Source organism: Ascaphus truei, chromosome 1 (assembly GCF_040206685.1).
Source record: "Ascaphus truei isolate aAscTru1 chromosome 1, aAscTru1.hap1, whole genome shotgun sequence".
Lineage (NCBI taxonomy): Eukaryota > Metazoa > Chordata > Amphibia > Anura > Ascaphidae > Ascaphus > Ascaphus truei.
In genome coordinates, this window is record NC_134483.1 from 168,627,885 (window position 1) to 168,649,129 (window position 21,245).

General features: G+C 44.6%; 1 long non-coding RNA gene across 1 annotated transcript in view; it reads left to right on the forward strand.

The window, feature by feature from the left end:
* The first annotated feature begins 4,164 nt into the window (after positions 1 to 4,164).
* The window catches only part of LOC142493675 (uncharacterized), a 63,306-nt gene continuing 46,225 nt past the window's right edge, over positions 4,165 to 21,245 (forward strand). Inside the window, exon 1 of the long non-coding RNA XR_012801177.1 lies at positions 4,165 to 4,315. This is a non-coding gene — a long non-coding RNA (uncharacterized LOC142493675). The remainder of the gene's footprint in view (positions 4,316 to 21,245) is intronic.

Consider the following 21,245-nt stretch of genomic DNA (forward strand, 5'->3'; position numbering starts at 1 on the left):
CGGCCGGAGTCTAACACACATGCGCAGTGGCAGCCGGACTCGGTACTTGGGAGACAGAGGCACCCAGAGGCAGACACACACACACACAAAGGCAGGCAGGTACACACACACAGAGGCAGACACACACACAGGCAGGCACACACACACACACACACATACACAGAGGCAGGCGCACACACACACACACAGACGCGCGCACACGCACACAGAGACAGTTGGTATAACTATATAAATGCAAATAGCTAAAACAGAGGTGTGTGCTGAGCACATGTGTTCTAAGTGAAACTTCCTTGCGTTTTCTCACTGGCGTGTTTTGAATTTTTTTTTTTTTTTAATGTATCTATTTTTATTCAGGTGTATACACTTACAAGTCATACAGATAGATACATGTATTGGTGTTCCCACTGCGTTATATGCATATATACACACACATACATAAATACATATACACATACACACACATACATCACATAAGATACTGTGATGCCGTCATTGCCCTCTAAGGGCTAGAATGGGGCAGTTGTGGGACTTTACAGCTCTCATAGAGTTAATCATTCTGGAAAGGTCTGTTCAGCTGTGAATTAATGAGCTAATTAGCCTAGCCTGTATAGTCAGGAAGTGATACAGAGATTCTCCGCCCCCCCCCCCCCCCATGCTGCCAGACACACACTGTTGAGAGTTATACAGAGAGGGTGAGAGACGCTGCTGCTATACTGATTTGGGAAGGCACACACAGACAGCCCTGTGAGAGACTGAAAGGGTACCTGCTGCAGGTACACTGGGTAAAGTGGGGAAAGATTTTAGTTCTCCCACGATTAGTTAGGGACTAAGCAGTATTAGTCAGTACTCCTGGAAGGAGTTAGGTCTTTTGTTTCTGTTTTGTGTTATGAGTTAACCCTGTACCTGCTTTGTACCCTGTAAATAAACCCCTGCTTAGAAAGTACAGTGTTTCCTGCCTTTGATCTGAACAAAAGATCCGACGCTGGGACTGAGACGTCACAATTGGTGGAGTTTAACGTGGGCAGTCCACAAGGTAGTGAAAGGGGAAAATGGAGGAATTTCTGACCTCGCTTCAGTACAAACAAACAGAAAATTCTGCAATTTTAATGCGGGGTTTGCAGCAACTGGCAAAGATCCAAGAGGAGAAGTCAAAATCCTATAATGAGAGTTTACTACAGATGACAAAGTCACAAACTGAAAGTACGGCGGCGTTAGTACAGCAGATTGCGCTGTCCCTACATCAGACGCTAAAAGAAGAGCAAAACGAGGCGCAATCTCGCCTACACCAGGAGCTCCGAGTGTTGGGGGAGAAAATTACCGCCCTGCCTAGAGTGGCCCCACAGGTCGCTCACCAGGTAAAAAACGCACCTTGTTCAGAAAATGACGATGGACGATGACGTTGAGGCGTACCTGTCAATCTTCGAGCGCACCGCAGTACGCCAAGGGTGGCCAGCTGAGGAGTGGGTGGGAATAATTGCTCCCTTCCTGGTGGGTGACTCACTTAACCTGTTACCCATAGTAAAGGATAAATTGGCAGTCTCTTGCATAGAGTTAATAATGCTCCAGCACTTGTCGAATGGGCCTTTCAGGCATACACTTTGGGCTCTTTGATTAGCAACCCACTACTATGTACTGCATATTTACTCTATACCTATTCTATCAGGAATGTGCAAGCAAATTTCCAGTCGGACCGGTCCAAACAATCTCCAGAATTACTATGCTGAAACTCCCTACCAAGAGCATGCTGAATTCTTATCAATATTAAGAACAATTGTTGGCCTTTACTAATGGCGCTTACTTAAAGGGCATGTTCCTAACTGAAAACAATAAACAATGACAGGACACATCTTAAAACACATACACACACAAACCTGTTTATAGGACTCACAGTGAGGACCCCAATCAGAACTCTGAAGAACCATAGGGTGGAGCTATTTATAACCTCTATACTTCCAATAGTGACATAATTGGTCACAAAATATTGGAGTCAGATCATCCAGTTAACCTGTTAAGGCCGTTAACCCCTTATAGAACTAGTAGTCCCTGAAGAGGGGATACTGAAAAATATTGAACTTTTGCTGCTCCCAGCATGTTCGTAAATTTGTCAACATTTGCAAAAATCCACCAAGCTTTACAGACTTGAAATTCTGGTGAGCTGTGTTCTCTTCAGAAAATGTGCTAGAAATGATTTACTAAAAACAACTTGGATAGGGCAAAGCATCATTGTAATAGTATTAATGGTACTGACAGAACACAAGTGAAAAAAATGAGTCTTACTAAAGACCCGCATTCCCCCAATACATATTAAAAAGACCCCCACTCCCCCCCAATACATATAAAAAGACCCCTACTCCCCCCAATACATATAAAAAGACCCCCACTTCCAAAATACATATAAAAAGACCCCTACTCCCCCCAATATATATAAAAAGACCCGCACTCCACCAATACATATAAAAAGACCCGCACTTCCCCAATACATATAAAAAGACCCCCACTCTCCCAATACATATAAAAAAAGTAGACATACCTTGGGGATGGTTGGGACCAGTGGCTGTGGGGTCAGGTGGCCGGTGGGGGGTCTGAGGAGCCGCCTGGCTGGGAAGGGCGCTGGGCGCAAGCCTGGATCACGTGGGTCTGCCCGGAACTGGAGCCGGTGGTAGGACTCAGGGGGTGGGCCACGGAGGATGGTGGATGCTGGTGGGAGGGGGGGGGGAGGAGGGGAAGAGTGCTACCAGTTGCAGAGGTTTCCCACGATCTACAGGGACGTCTAAAACGGAGGCCGATGCGGTGAGCGGCAGAATCTAGCGACATTCTCCAACACACATGATAGTGTTATGTGCCTTTTTATATTCGCAATATTGTAAGTGTGATTTTTTACCCCCTTAACATAAAAATCTTTTTTTTACCTTATTGATCTGTGCTATGGATACCTTTCCCTTCTATTGCTGAGGTACATCTCTCCTGATCTTCCCTACTGAGGTACACACTGACCTGGTATACAAGAACAGTTTGCCACAGTTTTGGAGTTGCTTTATTACATCCTATAGCCTGTGAGTAGGCTGCACATAAGAGCCAAGAAATAAATTGAAATGTAGTCATCTTTGCACTATCATCTGCACTTAGATTTTCTGTGTTGATTTTTCCCTTTATGCTCCCCCTGGATTGTGAGAGTATACTTTTATAGGAAGCTGCCAGGAGTAAAACTGGAGGAAGGTACTAGTAGGGAACCCCCGCACCTGACAAAATATAATGTAATGTACAGTAGTGGTGATGTAGGTGCTCCATGGGTAGGTAATATGAACAACGAACAGAGAAAATAAACCTAGTTTTGGGCACACAATACATCTGATGGGTGAAATATGAGGAAATTAAAACAAACTTTAATAAACCACTTTTAAAATGTTGGTGAATAAAACGAGTATTAAACGCTTAGATCCTAAATTCTGAACATGCAATGCAAGGTTCTGGATCAACAATAGAGATGACAGGAGCACTCTAAAGGAGTGTCTTGCAATCAGGACAGGTGGATATGATGAACCACCTGTAAGAGTAACCAGAGGTGTGAAACTCAACTGTCGTTGTAAGTATCAGTGCACATACCCTGAATACACAATAAAACAACGACCACAGAAGTTGACCCTTGCTGGTCTGCCAGTAACCAAGAACAGTAATCGTGGTACTGCGACACCGATGACTAGCTAGGTAAGTACTACAAGGAGTAGAACAAGTAGTGGTAGTGGTTCATCATATCCACCTGTCCTGATAAAGCGCGGAGTGACGTGCAAAATGTGTAAGAGTGTGTTCTTTCGGCTGTATGTGCCAAATATAGTTGTTTGACCAGTAAGAAGTCCCTGTCTGCAGTATTTCTTCTTGGGAGCAGATGCACTGCCTGAGTTTTTTCTCCTGTACGCAACCTATGTTTATCCCGGTTGGAGCACGCTGACGTCCAGGAGCCCTTTCTCAGCAAAACAGTGAGTTTGTTTATTCATCAGTGTACCCCATGCAAGACTTTCCTCGGGTCAGAGGCTATTGGGGAGATTCTAACACTGTATCGTTTATTTGTGAGATAATAAAGGGTTGAAATCCACACATGGGACGTCCCTGAGAAGTGCAACAGTGAAACATTAACATTTATACTTTGCTGGATTCGGTTGTAGTGGCACCGCTAGGAAGCTTGGGACTCCCATCTCTCTCTCAATACCTGTGGCTAGCAGTGATTTTTTATGGTTGGGTATTCGTCATTATTTGGATTGGTTCCAGGGGCTGCTGGATGAAGGCCGCACTGAAGAGTACAGCCTTCATCCAGGATGGGGTAAGTTAGAAAATGTTCTTGCAGCGTTGCATTGATTGCCAATGTGACTATCTATATTTTTATTGAGAGGACCTAGATAGCCCCGGTGACAATCAATGAGTTTATGTTAAAAACATTTTTTTTATATATAATTTTGAATAATATTATTAATGTTGAGGTATTTGTTTTAGCTACTGTAAAATTGTTTCTGTTATAGGGGCTTAATCAGTGGCTGTCAGCCTGTTTGTGGCCCTTGAGGACTAGCCATAAAATTGCAGTAATGGCACCCAGTATTTTTTCCCCCTGGTGCAATATTAACTATGTTTTAACATAGTTTGATGACTCTAGGCTAATGTGTCTAAGATGTGACTTTGGACTGTGTAAAGCAAATATGTAAAAGTAGACTACAAACATGTGCATTGTAATCTGTTTCTCTTGGAAACTGCAAACAACAAATGAATTGCTGTGTCATCCACCAAAAAAATCCTTCCAGTGATTCACTGCACCCATCTGTTAAAGCAGCAGAACAGGTTGCATTGAGGTTTAATTATTATTATTATTTATTTTAGGATTGAAGCAGAGGATCCCCGGAGCAAAACTGTGTTCATTTCAGCTCAGGGGACCTCTGCTTCCAGAGATAGGTACGTCCGTGGGGGTAATGCAATGTAGCCTGTTTTGCTACTTTAAATATTAAATATATACATTTTAGCAACATACTTCCTCATATCCCTCTAGGGACATGAATTCTAATTTAATTTATCAGTTAGAAGATCCTGCTCTACTCCATGTGTAATTTCAAAAAGGATAGGGGTGGTGCTAGCATGGAACTGGATATGTGCAAATAGTAGGGGGAAAGAAAGAATTCCTTTGTTGCTGCACTCAATATAAGGGTACCCCCAAAACAGCTAATTAAAAAGTAACTTGTAATGTATTTAAATAAAGCCACACTTGACAAATAGTGAAAGTGAAAAAGTCCTAAATAACAATGAGAAAGCCTAAATTACAAATAAAATAAATTAAAAAATTAACAGTCGGGTGTTTGCTCTTTAATCAATAAACAATCAACTTTTATTGCCAAATTGGCATGCACTGACTGTTAATGTATAGCACAGCTGAATTCAAATGTAATGAATTAGAGACAGGGGGTCAATTTATTCTGAGGGCATTTTAGAACCAGAGTAGGGAATAAATATAGATACATATTGAGTTTCTAAACCAGGAGCACAGAATCAAATATTGGAGTATATTTAGAGATCTAATCTTATTAAGAGGCTTTTTTTGTAGCCCTTGATTCACAGATGGGGATATGTTGATGTAAAAGTGTAACCCCTTGTTAGTATCCTTAGACTGATGTCTAAATGACTGACGTCCTACTCCCCGTTATGACCGGTGCCATCTCACTAGCTGAGCACTTGGCCAAAGGTCAGACAAATGGGAAACATCACAGGGATTTGAATAAAACACGCGTCTTTATAGAAAAAAAACCTCCAGACACAGTGTGCTATATATGTATATACTGATATTTCTCAATCATTCACTAAGAGGCACCTTACATTTCACATAACCCGCTGTGCAAGTGTATACCAATGTCATTCCCCAATTCCACCTGATCCTGTGTTACAGGAGGCTCATGTGTGGGTGGCAGTACACTGTTGGAGCTCTTGTAGAAGTGTATAACTGTAGCAGGCCTGTATCTTCACAAAGACTTTAGTACCCATTGGTTTGTGATGAGGATCCCCTCTGTAGCTACTCACACCTCCCTTTTATCGGGTAGGCTGCTGCTGCTGCTGCTGCTGCTATACATTGATTCGACCAGTGGTCTGATTTGCGAACTTGTCACCCAGCTCCGCTGAGTTGCCCTGCTCACAAACTGGTACTCAGATCACCATGATTCCCCCCCAAGATCCTTTCGAGTTGTGGCAGCTCTGCCCCCTCATGCTCTGCCAGGGAACCTTAAAGACTCCACCTTTTAGGCCCTCCTCTCTTGAGTCAACTGTCGTTGGCTGGGGCCATGTCCATCAAACAGTCCCATCTTGGACACAGCACAAAGAGGAGCCAGCCAGAGTGCAGTGTGTATCTTAGCTGTAAACAGTTTAAATGGGATTACATCCTCCCCCTGCTGAAGACGCTGATGTCCCCATCAACCTTACCAGGATTACCTTCTATATATATATAATATTACTAATCTAACAAATCATCCTCTCTAGGTACACATTATCACAAGTATAGTGGATTTTATAAAATACAGTTCTGACACATAGCAGCATTAGTGCACCACAGTGTACCACAACTCCCAGGTTCATAAAGGTCCTACGTCATGGGAATCGCCCATTTAACTATACTAACCATGGAAATATCTGTGGACACCCCAGGGGATTCATAGGTCAGCCTCATTGGTGGTCTCTTCTCTCACCTAGGGCATGGTGGGTACACCTTTGGCGCTAGTGGTATTTTGCCTTATTTTTAATTGGACACATAGGGTAAGTGAGACTCCTGTTCTGCTAGTAGTACACAAGGGTGAAAGTTATAACTGTCTGAGTGTTCCTCACCCACATATTCTTGCTTGAGCTCTGGGGGATTCAAGGGAACCAATTCCTCTGCCTCAGGATCCAGCTTAGGGCTGGTAGTTCTTTCTGGATCTCATGACCTTGCAGGTCACATTGAAGCAACTTCTCATGAAGGGTTGGCCTCACCATGATCCACAATATCAGACAAGTGTCCTAACAGTCACTCTTCCCTATATTAGTCATACTCATCGAATTAATCCCCACTGTCCTTTTTAACCACCTTTGGAGGGACATGGGCTGGACCTTATCTACTGTTTAGCCTGTCCTTACTCCTTGGTTTCATATCTGCAATCGAGGCTTCCTCTCTTATGGAAATCCCCTTAATTTCTCCACTATGATATTGGAAAAAAGGAGAATTTCCTCCGGCACACAAGCTCAAGCAAGATTTCCAAGCATAGGAGTAATACAAGGAAAAACACAAAGAAAACAGTATATTAATAACCAAATTGCTGTAATTGACTAAATAGTCAGATCAGTACAGTCATAGATCAGCCTGTATTTTGTCTCTGTCACTATGGTTCTTGCTCAAATAGAGATCAGTAATGTCAAAGCAAACTCAAATTGAGGAATAGAATAGGGATAACGCATACCTGATATGCTAACTTCTAGGGACTTCCTCAGATGTTTATCCAAATGGCAGCAGATTAAAATAAGGCTGTATGAATTTATTACCAAATTTGCGTCAGAGGACATTCTCTTTTTTTCCTGTTACTAATTGGAGGGATATGGAAACCCCTCTTTGGACTCTGGCTGACGGACTTAAGTATTAGGCCATTTGGGACATCTACTACCTCGTGACAAATTGGTGTATGAGTTTCACCCTTCACATATTAATTCTTCACCCTTTATTAGTTTTGTAATTTAGTGGATAGCGCTACTTCAATTCTTTTCTATTCCACTATGATATAGGGCTGCAATTTATATCTATATGCTATTTTGTGTTTTCTGAGTATGCCCAAGTTTCTAATGAGAACCCTGTCATCCACTTGTAATTCTTGCCCCTTTACTCTTCTGTAATACTGCCCATTGTTCCCTCTGTTGGCAGTCTCAGTTGCATTAGAAGCCAGTTTATAAACCTCATGTAATTGTTCCTAGAGTCTTTCCACATACTGCATATACATCGTAGGTGATGTACCATCCGCAACAACCCCAAAACACAGATCAATTGGCAGATCGGGACTCACGTCCAAACATCAAATAGTAATAGAAGCCCTGTGGTTTCATTACGTATAAAATTATACGCGGGCACTAGGTGGAACACGTGTTGACTCCACTGTTTAAGAGCGGACTGTTGAATCATTCAGGTTGTGGATCCCCTTGTGGGTGATATGGCGTCATTTTAGATTTTACCCCACATAAATGTAGCAGTTCTTTAATGAGGCGGCTCTCGAAATCTCAACCCTTGTCAGAATGTAGTGGCTCGTTGGTCCTTTGTTGGGAAAGCTTGTGCATAACTGGTGAAATGAGCGGGGAACACTAAGAAATATTCTAGTATTTTTGCTGTCCAGTTCCAGAAACAGGAAATCTATGCACAGTAAATCCAGTGGCCTACTTCTGGTTATATTCACTTATGGGGTGGCCCTCTTAGGTAGTGTTTTCCTTGGTACACACCACAATTTTTACAGTATCCTTTCACATCTCTAGCCATTCAAGGCCAATAGAACTGGTCCCAAATCAGTCGCATCATTTTGCCGAATCCCAGGTAACCATGGTTGTCCTGAATGGAGCTGAGTATCTCTTGACGGTATTTGTAAGGAAGCACCAACTGCTGGGTTACCAAAAACACTTAAAAAGACAAGAAGAGGAAAGAGAGGAAGGGCACATTTTCGTGAAGAGAAACAAGAGGGATAAATAATAGACAATATTTTTCATTTGTCAAATCTAACCCTTACTAATGATCGACTAAAACTTTTTAATAAGTGGCTTTATTTTGCACCATCCAATAGACCAGACCCCTTTGAACTCTTTGTAGGTCTACATAAATTAATTAGAAAACTTAAACTGAAAAGGCATTTTCTTAAATTTTCACCAAAAGATTTTAATAAGACTTGATGCAAATGATATCAACCTTCAAAATAATCTAGAAACCCTTTAGGAAAAATTGAACCTAGATACTGAGATGGCAACACATAGAGAGCTGGAAAAGGAAACCCCTTAATGCCAATCAAGTTATATACACAGTAATCTACATTAAAAATCAACATATTATCCGACCTGCTCAAAGGGATCCCATATTGAAACATTTGATCAATTCATTAACAGAGACCTACAGCGAATGAGCAGCAATAGAAAACATAAATCATAAAACAAGAACCCTGACAGAATTGGTTAACACAGATAAGACAAGCCAACAAAGGGAAGGGGGAGGGGGAGAAATAGTGACAGTTGGAGATGCCCACATCAAAGAGGGTTTAAGACTCCTAAGTGATGAGCAGACAAATCTATGAGAAACTGCAAACCCCACAAAAACCTTTGCCCAGGAACTTAGAATTCTCTTCAATACAGTGAAGGAGGAAGGTACACACAGCCCCTGTAAGCTCAAAAATCAAACCACCACATGATATGTATTGTGTGTCACAAGATGTGCTACTAGGCTTGTGACCTAATGTATAGAACAAAGGATAAAAAAAAACCCTAGTGCTACATCCAACTTGACATATTATATAGTTAAATATGTTATGTGTGTATCTTCTCATAAGCAAGGTCATTTAGTTAAATTCTTTGGCTAAAGTATTTTAAGCCTACTACCACATCACGGTATGGCCCATCTGTAGGTCCTAACACTGCTGTACCTGCAAAAAGCTCTCATAACCTCTCTAATGGAGGGAGAGCTGTCTTAATAGACTGATCATTCACAGGTGCTTAGCTCTCCCTGACTTTTGACTGACTGGGTGGGTGACTGACTGGGAAGGTGACTGACTGACTGACTGACTTGGTGACTGGCTGACTTGGTGGGTGACTCGGTAGGTGGCTGACTGACTGGGTGGGTGTGTGATTGACTGGATGGGTGGGTGACTGACTGGGTGGGTGACTAACTGGGTGACTGACTGACTGGGTGGGTGACTGTATGACTGGGTGGGTGACTGTATGACTGGGTGGGTGACTGACTGACTGACTGACTCACTGACTGGGTGACTGACTGACTGGGTGGGTGACTGACTGACTGGGTGGGTGACTAACTAACTGGGTGGGTGACTGACTGACTGGGTGGGTGACTGACTGACTTGGTGACTGGGTGGGTGACTGACTGGGTGGGTGACATTGACTTGACGGTGGGTGACTGACTGGGTGGGTGGGTGACTGACTGGGTGGGTAACTGACTGTGTGGGTAACTGACTGTGTGGGTGACTGACTGACTGGGTGACTGACTGACTGGTGACTGACTTGGTGGGTGACTTACTGACTGGGTTGGTGACTGATTGACTGGGTGACTGGGTGACAGACTGACTGGGTGGGTGGGTGACTGACTGACTGCGTGGGTGACTAACTGACTGACTGGGTGGGTAACTGACTGGGTGGGTGACTGACTGGATGGGGGGTGTTGGGTGGGTGACTGACTGGGTGGGTGACTGGGTTGTGGGGTGTTGGGTGGGTGACTGACTGGGTGGGTTGACTGACTGGGTGGGTGACTGACTGGGTGGGTGACTGACTGGGTGGGTGACTGACTGGGTGGGTGACTGACTGGGTGGGTGACTGACTGGGTGGGTGGGTGACTGACTGGGTGGGTGGGTGACTGACTGGGTGGGTGGGTGACTGACTGGGTTGGGGGGTGTTGGGTGGGTGACTGGGTGGGTGACTGACTGGGTGGGTGACTGACTGACTGGGTGGGTGACTGACTGACTGGGTGGGTGACTGACTGACTGGGTGACTGACTGGGTGGGTGACTGACTGACTGGTTGGGTGGGTGACTGACTGGGTGAGTGACTGACTGGGTGGGGGTATTGGGTGGGTGACTGGGTGGGTGGGTGACTGACCCTTGACTGGGTGGGTGACTGACTGGGTGGGTGACTGACTGGGTGACTGACTGATTGGGTGGGTGACTGACTGACTGGGTGGGTGGGTGATTGACTGGGTGGGTGATTGACTGGGTGAATGACTGACTGGGTGGGTGACTGACTGACTGACTGGGTGGGTGACTGACTGACTGGGTGGGTGACTGACTGGGTGGGTGACTGACTGGGTGGGTGACTGACTGGGTGGGTGACTGACTGACTGGGTGGGTGACTGACTGACTGGGTGGGTGACTGACTGGGTGGGTGACTGGGTGGGTGACTGACTGGGTGGGTGACTGACTGGGTGACTGACTGGGTGGGTGGGTGACTGATAGGGTGGGTGACTTTAACTGACTGGGTGGGTGACTTTGACTGACTGGGTGGGTGACTGACTGGGTGGGTGAGTGACTGGGTGGGTGGGTTACTGATTGGGTGACTGCCTGCCTGGGAGCAGTTAGTCCCCCCCCCAGCCTGTCTCTCTCCTCTCCCCCCAGTCTCTCTCTCAGCCCTCTCCCCACTCCAGCCTGTCTCTCTCTCCCCACTCCAGCCTGTATCTCTCTTTGGTCTCTCCCCACTCCAGCCTGTCTCTCTCTCTCTCTGCTCTCTCCCCACTCCAGCCTGTCTCTCTCTCTGGTCTCTCCCCACTCCAGCCGGTCTCTCTCCCTCTGCTCTCTACAGTCCAGCCTGTCTCCCCCTTGCATATCTGTTCACCCCCTTGCATCTCTGTTCACCCCCCCCCTTACCTCCATTCACCCCTTCCCTTACCTTACCTACATTCACCCCTTCCCTTACCTTACCTACGTTCACCCCCCCCTTACCTATGTTCACCCCCACCCCTTGCATCACCGTTCACCTCTCCTGCACGTCGTCCGCCCCGCGTGGCCTAAACGGGAGGCCGCAGATAGAGCAGAGCGAGGCGCCTGCTGCAGGGGGGAAATAAATCTGGGACCCGGCAGCCCGACATGGCGCTGGTGGCTCTGGTTTCCTCCCACCGCAGCCTCCCGGCCCACCGCAGCCTCCTGCCCCGATTCTGCAGAGGGTAGCGTGTGTCTCCCATTCAACCGGTACCTGCTTAGGCCCAGCCCACTGCAGCCTCCCAGAATAGCGGCCCCAGCTCTGCAGGGGGGGGGGGCGGGTGCATCCCTCCTTTCCCCGGTACCTGCTCCAGTCCCCACAGCCTCCTGGGATAGCGGCCCCGGCTCTGTAGGGGATGGTGTGCATGTGCGTCCCCCCACCCTTCCCCTAGTACCTGATCGGGCCCTGCACACCACAGTCTCCTGGGATAGTGGCCCCAGCTCTGCAGGGGGTGGTGTGTGTGAACGGTTCCTGCTCCAGTCTCCTCTGCCTCTGCCGAGCACACGCCGCCACAGTGCGCAGCCATGTCCCCCTGCACCCGCAACACTCCTAGTGGCAATTGTCGGACGGCGGCCCGCCCCTCCCACGCTCCAATAGGATGAGGCAAAGAAGGGGGGTCTCACACTGCTGTGCATCACGCACTGCCTCCTTGCCACGTGACGTCGTAGCGTCCCGTAGGCAAGGCAACGTGGCGTTAGTTGCGGAGCCATTTTAAGTGAAGTTGGAGTAGTCGGAGGAGGAAAATGCCGCCGTAGCACCCTGCCAAAAACACCTTGTTGCCAGCGGGCTCAATGCAGTCGCCCCGCGCGACCGCATTTGTCGAGGACTGGTTATACCTGCCTTTTTATAATATTCTATAACCTTTTAAGCAATTCAGTCTTTGCGATATATCGAGTACTGCCCATTTTAAGACAAGAGTTTGTATACCGGCTAATTCTTTTCTGAAGATGCTAGCCCTCTACTCACAAATGCCAAAGGCCGGAGTTCATCCAAATATTCCTGACTAGAGATGGGTGACATTTTGTTGCAGATTTGGATCCGCCTTGGATCAACTGGTTGCTTTGGTGTGCGAATTTCCACGAATCAGTCTCTGTGACAGTAGGGAGTAGCCGGCCTTCATTAATAAAGGCAGAGCCCGGCTGGCTGCCCTTGAAACCGTATGTCACGGGCTGAGAGTGTCAGCTCTTGGGTATAAAATTGTAACTTACCATGTTGCCCTGGAATTCTGTTTCCCTTATACTGTTCCCCATAGAGTCATAAGCTGGGAACCGTGTGTTTGGGGTTTACAATGTAAGCCCAGTGGGCCAGTTAAGGCATTATATGCTGTATTCCCTTGGACTCATGGCCCCGTAGCTGTGTGCAAGCTTATAAGTGGGTTGCCTTGTATGGGTGGCCCCTGAAGAGAAATAGCTGCAGGGCAGACTTCTGGAACATGATGCGGATATTTGGGGACAAACGGGGTTAACCTGTATTGTCTGCCAACAAGGTATTCGAGCTGGTGTCTTAGAGCAGGTTTTAGAGCCCAGTTCACAGACCCCACGTTTAAGGTCCAAATGGTAGAGTGCAAGCTCTAGGGACCAAATGTTAGTTTGGCTGTGTTTTAAAACTACAATGCATTTTGTGTTTGTGCTGTGAGCTGGACTGCATACAGGACAAAAGACAGCCAGAGGTAGATTAGCATAGCAAAAGAAATGCAGGTTTGTTGCACATGGTGAGGGGGAAGGGCTGTGAAAAGGATATGAAGAGTAGAAAGCCTTTGTTTCACCTAGACACAGCGGTGCCAGGGAAAATGGTTGTTGGATTTCAAACTCAGAGACACGATTTCCATTGGCAAGTTTTGAATTCTCCCCTCCTATCATTGACTGCACAACCACAATCCGTGCTCTAATTGTCTGCCAGCCCCCACAATGTATTAGATATGTAGCAAGCCCTATATAAGGAAGAGCAGTGTATCAGCTCTCTCTCTTTTCTGTTGGAGATTTGAAGAAGACAAGCAGCTACAGGTGGGCTTCTCAAATGTGCTTCTGAGTGAAAGGGCTATTCACTCAGAGAAGCATAGAGAGGCCCTGCTAGCAGGCTGGAACCAACCAGAGCAGACAAGGTAATGCCTTTTTGCTGAAGCAAGAGCCCTGCAACTAGGAAAGGGCTAGATTTCAACCCACAGACCCCAGTAATTGTGTATATTCTCTGTATTTTTTATTTTTGTGTGTTTCTGAGGTCTTATCCAAATAAACCTCAATTTATTTCACTGACTTGTGATTGATCCCTTAATTATAAATGTGTTAAAAGACCTGGACTACTGTTACAGTCTCAAAAAGGCCAATCCGATATATATATTTAAAAAAATCCCAGAGACAGAGAGCAATCCGTTTCCGGGTGGAGTGTTAACAATCCACCAAAAATCTGTTGCTGTATTGGAGAAAAAGAGAAAGAGAAAGAAAGAAAGAGAGAGAGATATCAAATTCAACATCAAATTCAACTAGATTAGATTGAGACCAGATGAACTGTTTGTCGACCTGGGGTAGATTTTCTCTCTTCCTGCAAAGTATGGCGTAGTGTCCCAATTCTCCACACAAATAACAGAAGTCGGGTCACTGTCTTTTTGCTAAGCCACTCTCCAAGCCTTCCTCCCATCCTTTCTTTGAGGCCACTGCACCTGTCTCTGACGCTCCTTTCGAATATCCTCTGTGGGTATTCTTTCCATCTGCATAGCAGCCATGAGTTCCAGCACCCCACCTAGAAATTCTCATGTTCTATCAGACACAGGCCACTCCTCACTATTTCTGTCAGGGGTACTGACTCCCAGCAGTCCCTCATTCACTGGACAGGCCTCAGTAGCGCTGTCTCTTGACCCCCACCAACTACTAGCTGATATGTTTTTGGTGGGCCTTCTTCCTGCCAAACAAAGTTCATTCTGCTCCTCCTTATCTTTTATGTCCCACAGAAGCTCTCGATATTTAGGGGGTGCTTCTTTCCATTCCCGGAGCTGCAGATACAATGTACCCCTCGTGTTAATTGTTTCACTCGGGTACGGTCAACCTATTCAGGGGCAATACCCTTATTTCTTACGACCTTCTGCAGAGCCACCTCCAGCCTACATAGTAATTCTGATATTTTTTTCTTTCTGATACATTCACCATAACTGAAAATATAGTTCTTTTCTGCTCTTTGTGGTGCCAAATGTGTTTTCTTGGGCACGTAGGTATTCACTAGGTGTGGATAGACAAGACAAGCACAAACACTCTATAGAATAATTTTAATGAATTAAAAGTATAAATAAACATACAGCAATTGGAGGACATATGAAAACAAGAGACCTCGTGGAGGAATCCGCCAAAGTAACGGTGGATAAACAGGTAAGTAGGTGCCTGGAGTCACTGTAGCACTAAGCAAGTATCCATTCCAGTAGGGAAAGCACCCACTCCCAGTCCAAGGCACACACCCCACACTTCACTCAGCTGCACAGGTGTCACTGAAATCACCTCCGTTTGTATAGCGGCTGTGGTAGAAGCGCTCCGGGGTTGACGTCACTGCCACGAAGTACACAGAGACCAAATTGTCTCAGATAATAAAATACAAGGAAAGTTCACTGAATATATAAAGAGAAAAGCTCAATTGGATAGTATCACACAATCTAATCCAACGCATTTTGTAGCAAGTGCTACTTCATCATCTTTTCTCCAATGCCATGACGCTGTGACTGCTTGCACACTTGAGACTGGGAGCGGGTGCTTTCCCTACCGGAATGGATACTTGCTTAGTGCTACAATGACTTCGGGCACCTACTTATCTGTTTATCCACCATCAGTTTGTTGGATTTTTCTCAAGGTTCATACTACTCTGGTGATGCCTGTGAGAGTCTGGTAACCTTATGACTCTTGAGGGTTTATATACCCATTTGTTTTTATATGTTCTCCAATTGCTGTATGTTTATTTATACTTTGTATTCACTAAACTTATTCGAAACAGAGTTTGCGCTTATCTTGTCTATCCATTTCTAGTTTTTGATGTTTGAGCCATCTATTTTGACTAGCTGCAACTCCGCCCTACTTTCAGGATATTCCCTCTAAATATTCTATATACTATATCCTGTCTTAATCAATCTTTCCCTCAAAAAATAGTTTAGAGCGCACCATCTGTTTTTCACTATTCACTAGGTGTGCTTACCTCTTTTCATTCTCTAATGGCTATCACTATCACTAGCGTGGGCTGTTTAGATTTTCTTATTATGATTCGATCCCCACCATTCCTGTACCATCTGTGTGGCCAACTCTATCCAGCTCTCAAAATCCTCCTCGCTCGAAGGAGAGAAATGTCATAATCTTCTACAATAATTATCTCCCCTCCGGGACTGCATGGAATTTTTTACTTATTTCCCCTTTGCAGTGATGAGCACCTCTGGTGATGTGGAGGTATTGTCCGTAGAGGAGGTTGGGGCCGCGGGGTACAGTTCATTGTGAAATTCCTCCATGGTGGCTTCCACTTTAGCTAAGAACTCTTGGACTTTATCTACAATAGTGTGGTTAACTGAATTACTAGGGCCAGCGGAAGAGCTATGACAAATAGAAATGTCTCACATTTCGTTGTACCCCGTGCCTACTACACTATTGAGCATCTGGGTGGGATCAGTGTCTTCATCGCATATACACAAAACAAATCCATTCTTTGTATTATAAAACAAAATTTTCCCCATTATTTGAGTCCTTTCTCATGGAGGCGCGGCTCTCAGCACGCCGTTAATAGCCACATCATCGGCAGTGTCGGGGACTGTTGGGATCAATGCTTTATTATGACTCAGGCCATCCCATGCACAGCACTCATTTAAAATGGCTGCACTCATGGTGAGGGAGTGTTGAATATTCACAGACAGGGGGCGCTATGAGGGGGAATGTTCTGGTAAGTTTGAGAACTTTCCCAGGCAATGATCACCCACTGGGTGCAACTAAGCTGTGCCATTGTCTGACCGTATAAGGGGAAGGTATAGTGTGTATCACACCAACTACAGAATCTCAGCAGTGCCTCCTATGTAACCTGTCGTTATTCTCCTTAGACTACAGGCTAAGTCATACTCCCTGTTTTGACCAGTGCTATCGCACTAGCTGAGCACATGGCCAAATATCAGACAAATAGGACACAACACAGAGATTTGAATAACACATGTATTTATAGAAAAAACCTCCAAACACAGCTAGTTATATGGGTTATTAAAGAGTTAGTTGTTCATAGGTAGAAATACTATTATTCATTCCACAGAAGGGTCACAAAACTTAGATATTTGATCAGGCCAGCAATATTTGCGCTGGGATTTGTACAAACCGTGCACTAATATAGGCACTAAAGACAGATTAGCACTAGTAAATGCTCCAACTAAGGCCTCGGGCATGGTCAGCGCATATGCGCTGACCCGTGCTGAGGCGCGCTGCTGCTCGGCAGTTCGCCCCTGCAGCCACAATGAGAGCGGCTTTAGCAGGGACTTGCTTACGCTTCCGCAAGTGTGCGGAAGCGTAGGTCTTAGCAAAATTTTAAATTCAAGCGCTCAAGGGAGCGCAGGGCCGGTCACGTGAGCGGTTCGCCCAATGAGGGCGAACCAGCTCCGTGACGTCACAGCCCCCCCCCCCACTTCCCCAGACGGCGCGCGGACCAAGGCCAGGGAAAGCACCCGCTTTCCCTCAGCCTCCGCGCGCCTCAGCATGGCTGCAGTCCTATGGACGCAGCGTAAGGTGTGAACGATAGAGAATTTCATACACAAGATTGTAATATCCACAGCTACATGTTCTGATGCAACTTGTTATTTGAGCCTACCTGTATTACTTTTTACGTCAACATATTCCTAACTGTGAATCGAGACCTGCAGGAAAAAAAAGCCTCTTAAGATTGAATCTCTAAATATACTCCAATGTTGGATTCTATGCTCCTGGGTTATGAACTCAATCAGTAGCTATACTTATTCACTACTACTACTACTACTACTGGTTCTAATATGCCCTCAGAATAAATCGACCCCTTCTCTAATTGAATAGCTTTGAACTCAGTCATGCTACACATTAACAGACAGGGTATGCCAATAAAGTAATAGAGGTTGATTGTTTATTGGTTAAAGAGCATGTCACGGAAGACCAGAACTATTCACCAGGATCAAGGCATTACTTTATTAATAATAATAATAATAATAATAACTTTAAAGACATTAATTCTGTCCGGAGCCAGCAGACAGAGCACAATTTCAGTATAAGCGTTTACAGTCACCAAACAGGGGAGTACAGAGGGAATCCTAGCTGACTAGGTGGCACTTCAAATGCTTACCCGGAGATTGCATCCACAATGCGTAAAGGTAGGGACTGTCCAGACCTTGGCGCTGTTATTGGCGAGCAAGCACCTCTGAAAATCCTGCTCAAAGTCCTGATCTCCTAGTCTCAGGCAAAAGTACAAGTCACTTTCACTATTAGTCAAGTGTGGTTTTAATTTAATACATTAAAAGTTACATTTTAATTAACTATTTGGAATACCCTTATATTGAGTGCAGCAAGAGAGGAACACTTTCTCACCCCCCACTATTTGTTAAGATCATTTATATTGACTAACACTATTTTAATTTTTTTTTTAAATACACATAACTCTGTTGTAATTTAAATTGTATCAATAACTAACTAGAGTTAGTAAAAATAAATTATTGGTGTAATATTACACCAACAGCCATAGTGTGAAAATAATATATTTTGTTAACCTATATATAGTGAAACACTTGTGCTGCACCCGTATTTTGGTTGATACATTGCAACATATTTCTGCGCTAACAAAATATAGACATTTTAGCGTGTACGCCAAGTTGTTGATTTGGCGCACTGTCTTTTTTAGAACATATTAACATCTGTACGCAATCCATTTATGAGCGGCAAAAATATATTTTTGATGCTGATGACGCAGATTGAGAAATGTCACGTTGAGTACAAAAGCACACAAGCGTAATTATATTTCTGTGTGCCAATTTTACATCAAATTGGTAAAGTTTTGTATATAGGCTTCTATAAATGTAATATATCTGATGGTTTCTCTCTTAGTTGACAGACCCATAATGTTTTTTGATGTAGTTAATGAGTACTAAATATTTTAGCAGGGACTGTTGTAATGTCAGTCTTTTACTCCATCTTGTGGTAGCTTTATTTAGTTTTGTATTCCTTTTAAAGCTGCAGTTCAAGCAATATCCTACATGTGTGTTTTTTTTTTTTTTTTTAAATAAATCAGTTCTATACCATGAAAACAAACTTGTAGCATTTAAAATAAAATAAACAAGTTTAAAGAAATTTTTAATATATTCTAATGTAACAAGTATTTTTGTTCCTATAGCAGCCATTTACAAAGTCACATCCTCTTCCCCTTCTGAAACAGCGTCACCTTTATGAGCCCTGCCCTCTCTAGTAGTGAACCAATTGAATCTAGTACATGCCTCGTCACATGATCTTCCTCAGAGAACTTTGGCTGTCAGTGCAGCAGAAGAGGACCTAAGATGCATTTAGTGAACCGTGAGCTGAATCTTCAACGATCGATTACAGGAGAACAGATCGATCAGCAACTTAGCTAATCACTTGTCAGTCAGATTTTTTTTTTTTAAATGACCGCTTGAACTGCAGCTTTAAGAATATTTTGACATACAGGTCCTATAATATTTTGGGGCAAAGTCATGTATACAAGTACTGTATACTTTTTAATACAACAATTAGGATCAGAATAAACAAATTGAAGGCACAAAGCTAGATGCAGTGATGAGAACTCTCCGATTTTCTGTAAGTTACATGCCTTTCTTGCTTCTCTTGGCTCCCACCTGATAGTCATGCTTCTGTATACTGTATGTGGTCACAAGAGTGCTACCTGAAAGTAAATTATTTGAATACAAATAGAGAGCATTTTTTGTATCCAAAGTAGTAGTATTCAATACCCCGTAGTGCAAGGGTAGTAAATTCACCGACTGTGGGCCAACAAATGCAGACAGCACCCCCCACCCCCCTTTTCTCCTACACTCTCCCCAACCACTCCTCTCCCCTGGCCCCCTCTTAGACACACGTGGTAATGATCTGCAAGTGTATAAATGAATGTGTAAACTACTTTCTAGTATGTGGTACATGTTCCTGTCACCCTCTGTCCTTCTTTAAACTGAAATTGTGTTTTTATGACACGGATAGCTCTACAGTCTGAATCACAAATGCAGTATTTATTGTTTTAATTTCACCATAACTAGAGACATATGGGAAGACTTTTGCTATTTTTACCAAATGTTTGACCTATTCAAACAGTCTGAAGGCAAACAGCTAAGTCTAAACTCATGACTTACCCATGCCTTGAGCTGGACCCCTCTCCCATTCCCAATAAACACACCATACAACTTCTTGGATGAAATTAACGTCCACAGCTTTAATGCTTTAATGATAACAACCAGATAAATATAATTTTTATCCTCAACTAAGGACCCAGCCAGATTGCTCCACCCACATCTACCGGAGCTTGAGGGATACCGTCAGCTCATGCTCATCTAACCATTTAGTACCTAAGTCCAAATGGCACAGTGCCCCATATGGAAGGTCACCACCATTCCAGCCGCAAAGGCCTGGAACGGTACCACCTTCCCCAAATAAACATTTAAGTGGTCTGAGGCCTCCCTCCAGGAGCCAATACTGACTGAGTCACACCCCTCCCCCCAAGTAAACATTACTCCCACCAAAATATTCCCAAGCTGCGATGAATACAGAGCAGAATCCCGACCCTTCTTCCAAAAGCTGCCATCCTTCATGCCTAAAGACAGGGTGGGTCGGACTTTGCTCCAGTAGATTCTAGAAGAGGAAGGTAGGATCCATCCCCCTACCTTAAGTACCCTTTATTAACCCTCCCCTCCCCCCCCCCCCCGGCCTGACATCCCAGCTCTTCAGGGGAGGGCCCCCCTGACCTTAAGTCATGCCATCCCTCCCCTTCCAAGTCCAGGGCTTTCTTGAGTCAGACACTTGCTGGTATATTGTTTATTTTCACGTCCAGCTCTGTCAACCTTTAACCCTGTGCGTGCCCCAATAAGTAGTCACTACATCATGGGGTCTGGCACACAGGGGGCCCCGATGACGTAGTGGTTACATCATGTCCGCAAAGTGCCTTTTTCCAGCTTAGAGCGCGTCCTATGTTCCCGCGGTGCCAAGGACGTGATCTGAAGTGAAGGGAAACGGTATAGGAGGAATTCCGTTTCTGGCTTCCAAGAGCCGCGCTGTGCCATAGGTGCACTCCGTCCTAGGACAAAGTACACAAGTGAGAGTGGCACGTTTGTTGGGTTAAAGCTAGGTGAAGGTCACATTTTTGTGTATGTTTACATATCTTTTTTAAAGTTTTTCTTTTTACATCCCAGGGTACAAATAAGTAAAATTGTAACTTTAAGGGTGAATTGATCTGCCTAGGAATGCTAGATAAGGCAAGTTATTTGTTTCCATTTTTGGCCATCTAATGTACGTTGAACTGTCCTTTTAAAGTCCTATCCTCCTTATTATGAGGTTAACAACATAGACA